We start from the raw sequence: 12,332 nt of genomic DNA, 5'->3' as shown, positions 1-12,332 counted from the left end.
ATCACCTTCCTCCCCACAAATACATCAGAAATACATCTACATGTGGAACAACTCCTACGGAACACCTACTGAACGCTGGCAGAAGACCTCAGACCTCCCAAAAGGCAAGAAACCCCCCCACGTACCTGGGTAGGGCAAAAGAAAAAACAGAGACAAAAGAAGAGGGACGGGACCTGCACCAGTGGGAGGGAGCTGTGAAGGAGGAAAGGTTTCCACACACTAGAAAACCCCTTCACTGGTTGAAACGGGGGGTGGCGTGGGGGGAAGCTTTGGAGCCGTGGAGGAGAGCACAGCAACAGGGGTGCGGAGGGCAAAGCGGAGAGATTCCCACACACAGGATCAGGGCCGACCAGCACTCACCAGCCCGAGAGGCTTGTCTGCTCACTCACCGGGGCGGGCGGGGCTGGGAGCTGAGGCTCGGGCTTCGGTAGGATCCCAGGGAGAGGACTGGGGCTGGTGGCGTGAACACAACATGCAGGGGTTAGTGTGCCAAGGCTAGCCGGGAGGGAGTCCGGGAAAATGTCTGAACCTGCCTAAGAGGCAAGAGACCATTGTTTCGGGGTGCGCGACTAGAGGGGATTCAGAGTTCCACCTAAACGAGCTCCAAAGACTGGCACAAGCCGCGGCTATCAGCGCAGATATAAGCACGGACCCCAGACACGGGCATGAAATGATAAGGCTGCTGCTGCCGCCACCAAGAAGCCTGTGTGCGAGCACAGGTCACTATCCACACCTCCCCTCCCGGAAGCCTGTGCAGCCCGCCACTGCCAGGGTTCTGTGATCCAAGGACAACTTTCCCGGGAAAGCACAAGGTGTGCCTCAGGCTGTTGCAACGTCACACTGGTCTCTGTGCTGCAGGCTCGCCCCACATTCTGTACCCCTCCCTCCAGCCTGAGTGAGCCACAGCCCCCTAATCAGCCGCTACTTTAACCCCGTCCTCTCTGAGCAGGGAACAGACGCCCTCAGGCGACCTACAGGCAGAGGCGGGGCCAATCTAAATCTGAACCCCAGGAGCTGTGCGAACAAAGAAGAGAAAGGAAAATTTCTCCCAGCAGCCTCAGGAGCAGTGGATTAAATCTCCACAATCAACTTGATGTACCCTGCATCTGTGGAATACATGAATAGACAACGAATCATCCCAAATTGAGGAGGTGGACTTTGGGAGCAACAGTAGACTTGGGGTTTGCTTTCTACATCTAATTGGTTTCTGGTCTTATGTTTATCTTAGTTTAGTATTTAGAGTTTATTATCATTGGTAGATTTGTTTATTGATTTGGTTGCTCTCTTCTTTCTTTTTTTATTTTTAATATTTTTTATTTTTAATAATTTCTTAATTTTAATAACTTTTCTCTTCCTTCCTTCCTTTCTTTCTTTCTTTCTTTCTTTCTTTCTTTCTTTCTTCCTTCCTTCCTTCCTTCCTTCCTTCCTTTCTTTCTTTCTTTCTTTCTTTCTTTCTTTCTTTCTTTCTTTCTTTCTTTCTTTCTGCTTTCTTTCTTTCTTCCTTTTTTCTCCCTTTTCTTCTGAGCTGTGTGACTGACAGGGTCTTGGTGCTCCGACTGGGTGTCAGGCCAGTGCCTCTGAGGTGGGAGAGCCGAGTTCAGATATTGGTCGACCAGAGACCTCCCAGGTCCATGTAATATCAAATGGCGAAAGCTCTCCCAGAGATCTCCATCTCAGCGCTAAGACCGAGCTCCACTCAATGACAAGCAAGCTACAGTGCTGGACACCCTATGCCAAACAACTAGCAAGACAGAAACACAACCCCACCCATTAGCAGAGAGGCTACTTAGAATCATAATAAGGTCACAGACACCCCAAAACACACCACTGGACATGGTCCTGCCCACCAGAAAGACAAGATCCAGCCTCATCCATCAGAACATAGGCACTAGTTGCCCTCACCAGGAAGCCTACACAATCCACTGAAACAACCTTAGCCACTGGGGGCAGGCACCAAAAACAATGGGATCTATGAACATTCAGCCAGTGAAAAGTAGATCCCAAACAAAGTAAGTTAAGCAAAATGAGAGGACATAGAAACACACAGCAGATGAAGGAGCAAGGTAAAAACCCACCAGACCAAACAAATGAAGAGGAAATAGGCAGTCTAGCTGAAAAAGAATTCAGAGTCATGATAGTAAAGATGATCCAAAATCTTGGAAACAGAATGGAGAAAATACAAGAAACGTTTAACAAGGACTTAAAAGAAACAAAGAGCAAACAAACAATGATGAACAGCACAATAAATGAAATTAAAAATTCTCTAGAAGGAATCAATCACAGAATAACTGAGGCAGAAGAACAGTTAAGTGACCTGGAAGATAAACTAGTGGAAATAACTACTGCAGAGCAGAATAAAGAAAAAAGAATGAAAAGAATTGAGGACAGTCTCAGAGACCTCTGGGACACACTAAATGCACCAACATTCGAATTATAGGGGTCCCAGAAGAAGAAGAGAAAAAGAAACGGACTGAGAAAATATTTGAAGAGTTTATAGTTGAAAACTTCCCTAATATGGGAAAGGAAACAGTCAATCAAGTCCAGGAAGTGCAGAGAGTCCCATACAGGATAAATCCAAGGAGAAACACACCAAGAAACATATTAATCAAGCTACCAAAAATTAAATACAAAGAAAAAATATTAAAAGCAGCAAGGGAAAAACAACAAATAACATACAAGGGAATCCCCATAAGGTTAACAGCTGATATTTCAGCAGAAACTCTGCAAGACAGAAGGCAGTGGCAGGACATATTTAAAGTGATGAAAGGGAAAATAACTACAACCAAGATTACTCTACCCAGCAAGGATATCATTCAGATTCGACAGAGAATTTAAAACCTTTAGAGACAAGCAAAAGCTAAGAGAATTCAGCACCACCAAACCAGCTTTACAACAAATGCTAAAGGAACTTCTCTTAGCAGGAAACACAAGAGGAGGAAAAGACTTACAATAACAAACCCAAACCAGTTAAGAAAATGGTAATATGAGCATACATATCAATAACTACCTTAAATGTAAATGAATTAAATGCTCCAAAAAAAAAGACATACTTTGGCTGAATGGATACAAAAACAAGACCCATATATATGTTGTCTAAAGGAGACCACTTCAGACCTAGGGACACATACAGATTGAAAGTGAGGGGATGGAAAAAGATATTCCATGCAAATGGAAATCAAAAGAAAGCTGGTGTAGCAATTCTTATATCAGACAAAATAGACTTTAAAATAAAGTCTCTTACAAGAGACAAAGGAGGAAACTACATAACGATCAAGGGATCAATCCAGGAAGAAGATGTAACAATTGTAAATATTTATGCACCCAACATAGGAGCACCTCAATACATAAGACAAACACTAACAGTAATAAAAGGGGGAAATCAGGAGGGTGGCACAGAGAGAGAAGACTCAAATCAACAGAATTAGAAATGACAAAGGAGAAGTAACAATTGAGACCACAGAAATAGAAAGGATCATGAGAGATTACTACAAGCAACTATATGCTAATAAAATGGACAACCTAGAAGAAATGTACAAACTCTTAGAAAAGCACAACCTTCTGAGACTGAACCAGGAAGAAATAGAAAATATAAACAGACCAATCACAAGCACTGAAATTGAGACTGTGATCAAAAATCTTCCAACAAAAAAAAACCCAGGACCAGATGGCTTCACAGGTGAATTCTATCAAACGTTTAGAGAAGAGATAACACTTATCCTTCTCAAACTCTTCCAAAATATAGCAGAGGGATGAATACTCCTAAACTCATTCTGTGAGGCCACCATCACCCTGATACCAAAACCAGATAAAGATGTTACAAAGAAAGAAAACTACAGGCCAATATCACTGATGAACATAGATGCAAAAATCCTCAACAAAATACTAGCAAACAGAATCCAACAGCACATTAAAAGGATCATACACCATGATCAAGTGGGGTTTATCCCAGGAATGTAAGGATTCTTCAATATACACAAATGAAATCAATCAATGTGATAAACCATATTAAAAATTGAAGGAGAAAAACCATAAGATCATCTCAATAGATGCAGAAAAACTTTTGACAAAATTTAACACCAATTCATGATAAGAACCCTCCAGAAAGTAGGCATAGAGGGAACTTACCTCAACATAATAAAGGTCATGTAACACAAACCCACAGCCAACATGATTCTCAATGGTGAAAAACTGAAACCATTTCCTCTAACATCAGGAGCAAGAGAAGGTTGTCCACTCTCATCATTATTATTCAACATAGTTTTGGAAGTTTTAGCCATAGCAATAAGAGAAGAAAAAGAAATAAGTGGAATCCAAATCAGAAAAGAAGAAATAAAGCTGTCACTCTTTGCAAATGACATGATACTATACAAACAGAATCCTAAAGATGCTACCGAAAACTACCAGCGTTAATCAATGAATGTGGTAAAGTAGCACGATACAAAAGTAATGCACAGAAATCTCTTGCATTCCTATACACTAATGATGAAAAATTTGAAAGAGAAATTAAGGAAACACTCCCATTTACAACTGCAACAAAAAGAATAAAATACCTAGGAATAAACCTACCTAAGGAGACAAAAGAGCTGTATACAGAAAACTATGAGACACTGATGAAAGAAATTAAAGATGATACAAAAAGATGGAGAGATATACCATGTTCTTGGATTGGAAGAATCAACATTGTGAAAATGACTCTACTACCCAAAGCAATCTACAGATTCAATGCAATCACTATCAAACTACCACTGTCATTTTTCACAGAACTAGAACAAAAAATATCACAATTTGTATGGAAACACAAAAGACCCCAAATTGCCAAAGCAATCTTGAGAACGAAAAACGGAGCTGGAGGAATCAGGCTCCTGGACTTCAGACTATACTACAAAGCTACAGTAATCAAGACAGTATGGTACTGGCACAAAAACAGAAATATAGCTCAATGGGACAGGATAGAAATCCCAGAGATAAACCCACACACATGTGGTCACCTTATCTTTGATAAAGAAGGCAAGAATATAAAATGGAGAAAAGACAGTCTCTTCAATAAGTGGTACTGGGAAAACTGGACAGCTACATGTAGAAGAATGAAATTAGAACACTCCCTAACACCATAAACAAAAATAAACTCAAAATGGATTAAAGACCTAAATGTAAGGCCAGTCACTATAAAACTCTTAGAGGAAAACATAGGCAGAACACTCTATGACATACATCACAGCAAGATCCTTTTTGACCCACCTCCTAGAGAAATGGAAATAGAAACAAAAATGAACAAATGGGACCTAATGAAAGTTCAAAGCTTTTGCACAGCAAAGGAAACCATAAACAAGACCAAAAGACAACCCTCAGAATGGGAGAAAATATTTGCAAATGAAGCAACTGACAAAGGATTAATCTTCAAAATTTACAAGCAGCTTGTGCAGTTCAATATCAAAAAAACAAACAACCCAATCCAAAAATGGGCAGAAGACCTAAATAGACATTTCTCCAAAGATGATATACAGATTGCCAACAAACACATGAAAGTATGTTCAACATCACTAATCGTTAGAGAAATGCAAATCAAAACTACAATGAGGTATCTCCTCACACCAGTCAGAATGGCCATCATCGAAATATCTACAAACAATAAATGCTGGAGAGGGTGCAGAGGAAAGGGAACCCTCTTGAACTGTTGGTGGGAATGTAAATTGATACAGCCACTATGGACAACAGTGTGGAGGTTCCTTGAAAAACTAAAAATAGAACTACCATACGACCTAGGAATCCCACTACTGGGCATATACCCTGAGAAAACCGTAATTCGAAAAGAGTCATGTACCACAATGTTCATTACAGCTCTATTTACAATAGCCAGGACATGGAAGCAACCTAAATGTCCATCAACAGATGAATGGATAAAGAAGATGTGGCACATATATACAATGGAATATTACTCAGCCATAAAAAGAAACAAAATTGAGTTATTTGTAGTGAGGTGGATAGAGTCTGTCATACAGAGTGAAGTAAGTCAGAAAAAGAAAAACAAATACCGTATGCTAACATATATATATATGGCATCTAAAAAAAAAAAAGGTTCTGAACAACCTAGGGGCAGGACAGGAATAAAGACACAGATGTAAAGAATGGACTTGAGGACACAGGGAGGGGGAAGTGTAAGCTGGGATGAAGTGACAGAGTGACATGGACATATATACACTACCAAATGTAAAATAAATAAGTAGTGGGAAGCAGCTGCATAACACAGGGAGATCAGCTCAGCACTTTATGACCACCTAGAGGGGTGGGATAGGAAGGACGGGAGGGAGATGCAAGACGGAGGAGATATGAGGATATTTGTATATGTATAGCTGATTCACTTTGTTATAAAGCAGAAAATAACACACTATTGTAAAGCAATTTTACCCCAATAAAAATTAAAAAAAAATTATCCTCATGTTTCTTCATTAGGCCTTGTTATATTATATTATATTATATCAATTATATTATATTATATTTTATTTTATGTTATATATATACACGTATAAAACTACCACCACCTCATAGGTGTTCAATAAATGTTAATGAATCCCTGAAGCAACCCAAAATCATTAGGTAAGTTTTTTTATTAGATCAACAAGAGGTTCTTTGAATTGGTCCTTAAAATGGCCAGAAAATCTGGCTTATATGTGACCTGATTTATTTCTGGATAACTAACAACATCCCAGACTCATCATGTGTTTAATGAGAGGCAGGAAGTGCATTGCTTTCCTGGAACAGCTTACTAAAGTCCTCAGTGTATGATGCTAAAAGGGAAGATGAGAGAATGAATAAATAAATGCTTGCCAAGTGCAAGAAGCTCTGGAGAAAAAAGAAGTTGCATAATAATATAATGGCTGTGGGTCACGCATGGCCAGAATTTTTCTCCTTTACTCATTGAGGGAACTCAATCTTTGCCAGTAAACAGGTACACTATCTCTACAGCTTTTGTGAGATTGAATTAGGCAGGAGACTCAGATTATTTCCATTCTGCAGATGGGGAAACTGAGGCATGACATAGGCATAGATTTTTCCCTATGCCACATACCAATGAAGTGGTGCATATAATAAAAATAGCTACTGGTTGTGAAGAATCTACTATGTCCCCTCGCTCTTAGGTTTATTATAAACATTATCGCTAATTTTCACATCTACCCTGGGAGGTAAATATTAGCGAATTGAAGTTCAGAGGGGTTAAGTGACTTGCCAAAGGTCACAGAGTGATTAAGGTTTGGGATCATCCTGTATGATTCCGGAGTCTATGCTCTTTGCACTACATCAAGACCAGGCATTCTGATCTCTAGCCTAGAAGATTGCACTGTGGGATAAGGAAACGGTACCGGGTTTTGAAAAACCTGTGATTAAGTTTCAGGATTTCAGAGAGCAGTGCACAGGACATGGTTGAAGGTGAATTTAGCCTCAGGTGAATGCTGCTGCAAAGCCAGTTGTTCCTGGTTTAACGAATGTGATTAAGTTGCAGTGGGAAGTGGGTTCGAGAGGAAGAGTTTCAGGGCCCTGCTCTGGCTCAGTGGAATAAATAGTGCAGGGATCCAGCCCTAGCTGGAAAGAGGAGCCTCTCGCTTGAGTGTCCTGCAGAGAGGAGCAGGAGAGAGAGGCTGTAAGCTAGTGTGGTCTCGGGGAAAGCGTGGACTGCACAGCCAGACAGGCTAGGTTTCAGCCTCCTTTCTGACATTCTCCAGGGTGTGCCTCGGGTATGTTCCTTCACGTAGCTGAGCCACTGCTTCCCAGTTGGGAAATCAGAGACATTCTGATCATTTTCACAGCACGGTGATGATGATTACAAGAACTTATGATTAAGAGGCCAATCTCAGAGCAGGTAGTTTGACCTTCCAGCTCTGGGATGGCTGGGACTCAGAAAGCAATCAGAAAGCCAAGCTGCTTCACTGGGGGATGAGGTGACCCAGGGCAGCCCAGGCTGGTTTGTAGTTACCAGCATAGGCCAGACCTTGCCTTTACTGCCCTACAGGAAGGAATAGGTCATGGTTCCGGTTCACTAGCTGGCACGAGGTAGTTTCTACCAGGCTAGCGTAGAAGAATGAAGCAGTGAGAACAGGAATTGCTCAAGGTGAGATTATGTCCTGGGAAAACAGCACCAGGCCGCCTTGCTCTGCCCAGAAAGCAGCAACCTGCAAGGTGGAGCTACAGAGTCCCCGGGTATGGGAAGGGGTAGGAGAGAAATTGTCTACTTCTCGAGGCCACTTTCAGGCCTCTGATACATCACCCACACCTTTGAGCAGAGTGTGAAAATGGCACCCAGCCCTGCCAGATCCCCCTCCTTGTATTTTGCCTGATGAACAGCAGGCTCTCAGGGGCACAGCTTTAGAAGAGTGAGAGTTCTCCAAGTCCAGACTAAATGGAGCCCACATGGCACCAGGGCCTTGGCATTTATTATTCCTGGGGAGACTTGAGCTCTCCTGTGATTTGCAGTTAATATGGTGAACTGTTTCTCACTTGTCAGCAACCTTGACTGAGTGCCTGCTCTCTGCAGAGCACAGCTGCACAGACGGACTTAGAGTCCTGCCTTTGAAGCACACAGTAGGGAATGGGAGCCTGAGCCAGGGCTTACTAACTGAAGGGCTTTGAACTCCCTGCATTTCAATTGCCCCATCTGTAAAATGGGAATAGTGTTAATATAACCTGATGCAAATGAACAAATGCATTTTCAGATACTTTCTCTAATGCCTGGCACTTGTTAGATGCTCCATAAATGCTACCAATACAGTGAATAGGAGAATAGTTGTATTCTCAATGTGGTCACACTGAAAAGCAAAGGAAATAATGATAGAATGAAATGCACAGATTGCATGACTAGAAAGAAACATGGGCTGCAGAATTATGGAGAATGACCTTAAAAGCATTTTTTTCAGACAGATGGCCACACTGTCACTGACGAAAGTCAGTCAGCTCTAAGGGGGCCTCGGCTTTAGTGCTGCATTTTGTATGAGAAGGATTTTTAACTTAGTTATCATATGGCTCAGGGGTGTGGGTGATAATTTCGTTCATTCCACAGATATTTTTACTGCCTCCCATGTACAAAGTTTTCAAAGTAAAACAACTGCCACATCCAGACTAGAGTGATTGGAATTATTTGGGTCAAAACTGAAAAGAAGGTAGTTTTCCCTGTGCGTTTTCAACTGGTTCTTTCAGCATTCCCTTTCCGCCAGGTGTCTTCTCCCCCAGCACATCCCATCTCAGCACAAGTGTCCTTAGTCATCTCTTAGGGTCTCCCTCTCTCCCGGATGTCAGTCAGAACTTACCTGTCCTTGCTCATTGTCTTTGGTTTTTCCAGACCCAGCCTCGGCTAACTATGAGAAATTGAACTGGGAGACCACATTTCACATCATATTAATGATTACAATCCCATTATAGTCTTAATCATCTGAGAAATATTTACAGCATAAACAGGGACGGGTTGGGGACTGTACACGCTGGCCCAAGGAACAGAATCTAATAGGACTTCAGACACTGCAATAGGAAGAGGAGGTATGTACAGATATTTTTGCTTCCTACTCTGTCATTTTTTTGGCCAAAAGATGGGAAGAAGGAAGCAAAACATTTGCAGAAAGAACAATGGGCCAGATGCTGACTTGGGCTTTGGAAATATGTAAATGAATAAGACAGTCTGAACACGTTTTAAGTAGAAAAAAGGATGTGATTTGGAAGGTGCTAAGATACCTAATACTTTTTTCCTCCCAATAGAGCTTTTAGCCATGTTATGATTGTTTCATTTTCTTAATATTTCCCCCTGTGTTGAAATCTCCTATGCTTGTCACCTCTCACCACCCACCTAACTCATTTCCTGTTTGACCTCTTGGATCAATCCTTAAAATGCTCCAGGTCACAAAGTAGACATTTAAAAGGGAATTTGTGATTGTACTGACACAGTGCTTCTGCTAAGTGGTCAACCCTTAAGTGTGTTTTCCTGGCATTTTAATAAAATGGTCACATCAGGGTGGTTCCTTCAATCAGGCCTATAATAAGGCTTCACAGGTGAATATTAGTTCTTATCAAAATGTGATTATTGGTTTATATTTACAGTCTAGGGTCAATTTTTTTTTCCTAGGGAAATACCTTTGAAATCATAATTCAAGTAGAAAGTCTGGTTCATTAAGAAAATTTAATTTTATTTACAAATATACAGAAAGGAACCTAAGGCTTATCTGAAGTTGTTTGATTAAAATGTTATAATACTGTATGGGTTAAAATTCAGAAAATATCAGATTTTTACATTTTTAACGTGATACTCTCTAGAATATTGAATTTAAAATTAGGTCTTTGAAGGCAGAAGCAGTGCCCTGTGGTTTATCCTCTCTTGGTAGCAATTCATAGTCATAAAATATTAGGAAAGAATCCTCTGGAGCAGGGACCCATGGTCTGTGGTTGGATTCAAGGTGTCCATAACGTCCCTGAAAATGTATGTTAAAAGTCTAATGTATGCACTTCCTTCTGGAAGGAAGGTTTAGTGTTTTCATCAGATTCTCAAAGTTGTCTATGATCTTTAGAATGTTAAGAATCACAATCTTGGAGATAAGCTACACCGACCTCCTCATTTTACCGGTTGGGAAACTGCCCACTCCCTCCCAAACTTGTACGGTTAAGCAACTTGCCTGACAGTCTGCATGAGCACAAGGCAGATCCCAGGCATAGATGAAAGTCTGTGGACTTCAGGAGCATAAGAATTAGAACCATCTGCACTAACACCAGTATCTTCTGGACCTTTTAAGCAAACGAAAGATACTAAGTTTAGTTTTAAAAAATATTATTTTTCATCGTAATTGTAAATGGCTCATTAACATTGAGGAGCTGGAATTGTATCAGTGAAACCCTGCATCACTTAGGTTTACTGGCATCCAGTTTGGCTCTGATTTAGGACAGGGGCTGCATATGTGCTGGAATAAACACCCCCTCCCTCCCTTTCTCCTGCGCTGCATCCTGCTCGCATGTTTAGTGCCGTTGGCAAGTATTTGGTCTCTTCTGATGAAGCCCTGGAGTTGAGGGATGCTGTCTGCTTTTGTTTCATGGAAAATTACTGCCATATCTTGCCCTGATATCTGAAACCTCATACCATGGTTCTCATCCAACAGGTCTGTCAGGTGTGAGGTGTTTGCACAACAGTTTCTTGGACTATAAGGAGAAGATAAAATTTCCTAGACGAGGAGGAAGTGATATGAGTGGAAACCTGCAGAGCTTTAATTCCCATCTCTCCTCTCCTCACCTCGTCCCCACCCCTCTCAGAGTCTGTCAGTACAATGCTATCTGCGTACATACTACAAGCTGTACAGGGTCCATAAATCAGAGTTTTAAGTGATCCACCATTTAATATTTATTCTACTCAGTGTGTCAACTGATTTGTCTTTAGCTGAGTGACAGTAAATAAAGTTGAATTTGAAAAGTTAAACTGTCAGGAGTTGGGCTTCCCTGATGGCGCAGTGGTTGAGAGTCCGCCTGCCGATGCAGGGGACGCGGGTTCGTGCCCCGGTCCACGAAGATCTCCACGTGCTGCGGAGCGGCTGGGCCCATGAGCCATGGCCGCTGAGCCTGCAGGTCCGGAGCCTGTGCTCTGCAACGGGAGAGGCCACAACAGTGAGAGGCCCGTGTACCAAAGGAAAAAAAAAAAAAAAAAACTGTCAGGAGTTGAGTGACCTTTATTCCCTTTCCTGGCAAACCTGGGAAAAATTGCCCAATTCATCGATCTCGATGCTCTCCAAATAACTTGTTTAATATCATTACTCATATTTTTCTCAGTTATTTTTCCTATAAAATGGAATTTTTATTTGTGTGTTTCAATCACTTCTCATCCTCAATCAATTTCCTGACCACCCATGTCAGGGCGACTGTTAAATTTGGTTTGTTTCTTACCGTTTTAGTTGTTGCTGGGGAGACACGGCACCTCTCTTCCTAGGTATCGTGTTTGGCAGAAGGAGTTTTCTGTTTTAATTCATCATTTCAGTTCAGCTCAACAATGGCTTTTGAGCCTTTACTATGTACCCACACTGACTCTGAGGAACTCATGGCTGAAACAAGCAGTCCTTGTCTTCAAGAAGCACACAACTTTGTGTGGGAGTCTCGTGTAAGCTGCTAATTTTAACACATGGCAGCATGACAATTTCATGCTAAAAAGAAATACGGGCAATGTGTTATGGCAGCTCAAAGCAATGACATCTGAGTTGTGTGATCAGAAAACTCTTCAGAGAGGAGGCTGCATGTGAGTTGAGCTTTTTTTTTGCCTAAAATAGTCAACGGGTATCTTTTGTTGAATGCCTACTATGAAGCATTGTGCATTTTCTCCTTTC

The sequence above is a fragment of the Grampus griseus genome (genome assembly GCF_964374135.1).
Source record: "Grampus griseus genome assembly, chromosome: 1".
Lineage (NCBI taxonomy): Eukaryota > Metazoa > Chordata > Mammalia > Artiodactyla > Delphinidae > Grampus > Grampus griseus.
The sequence above is the reverse complement of the archived record's forward strand: the minus strand, read 5'-3'. Positions refer to the sequence as shown.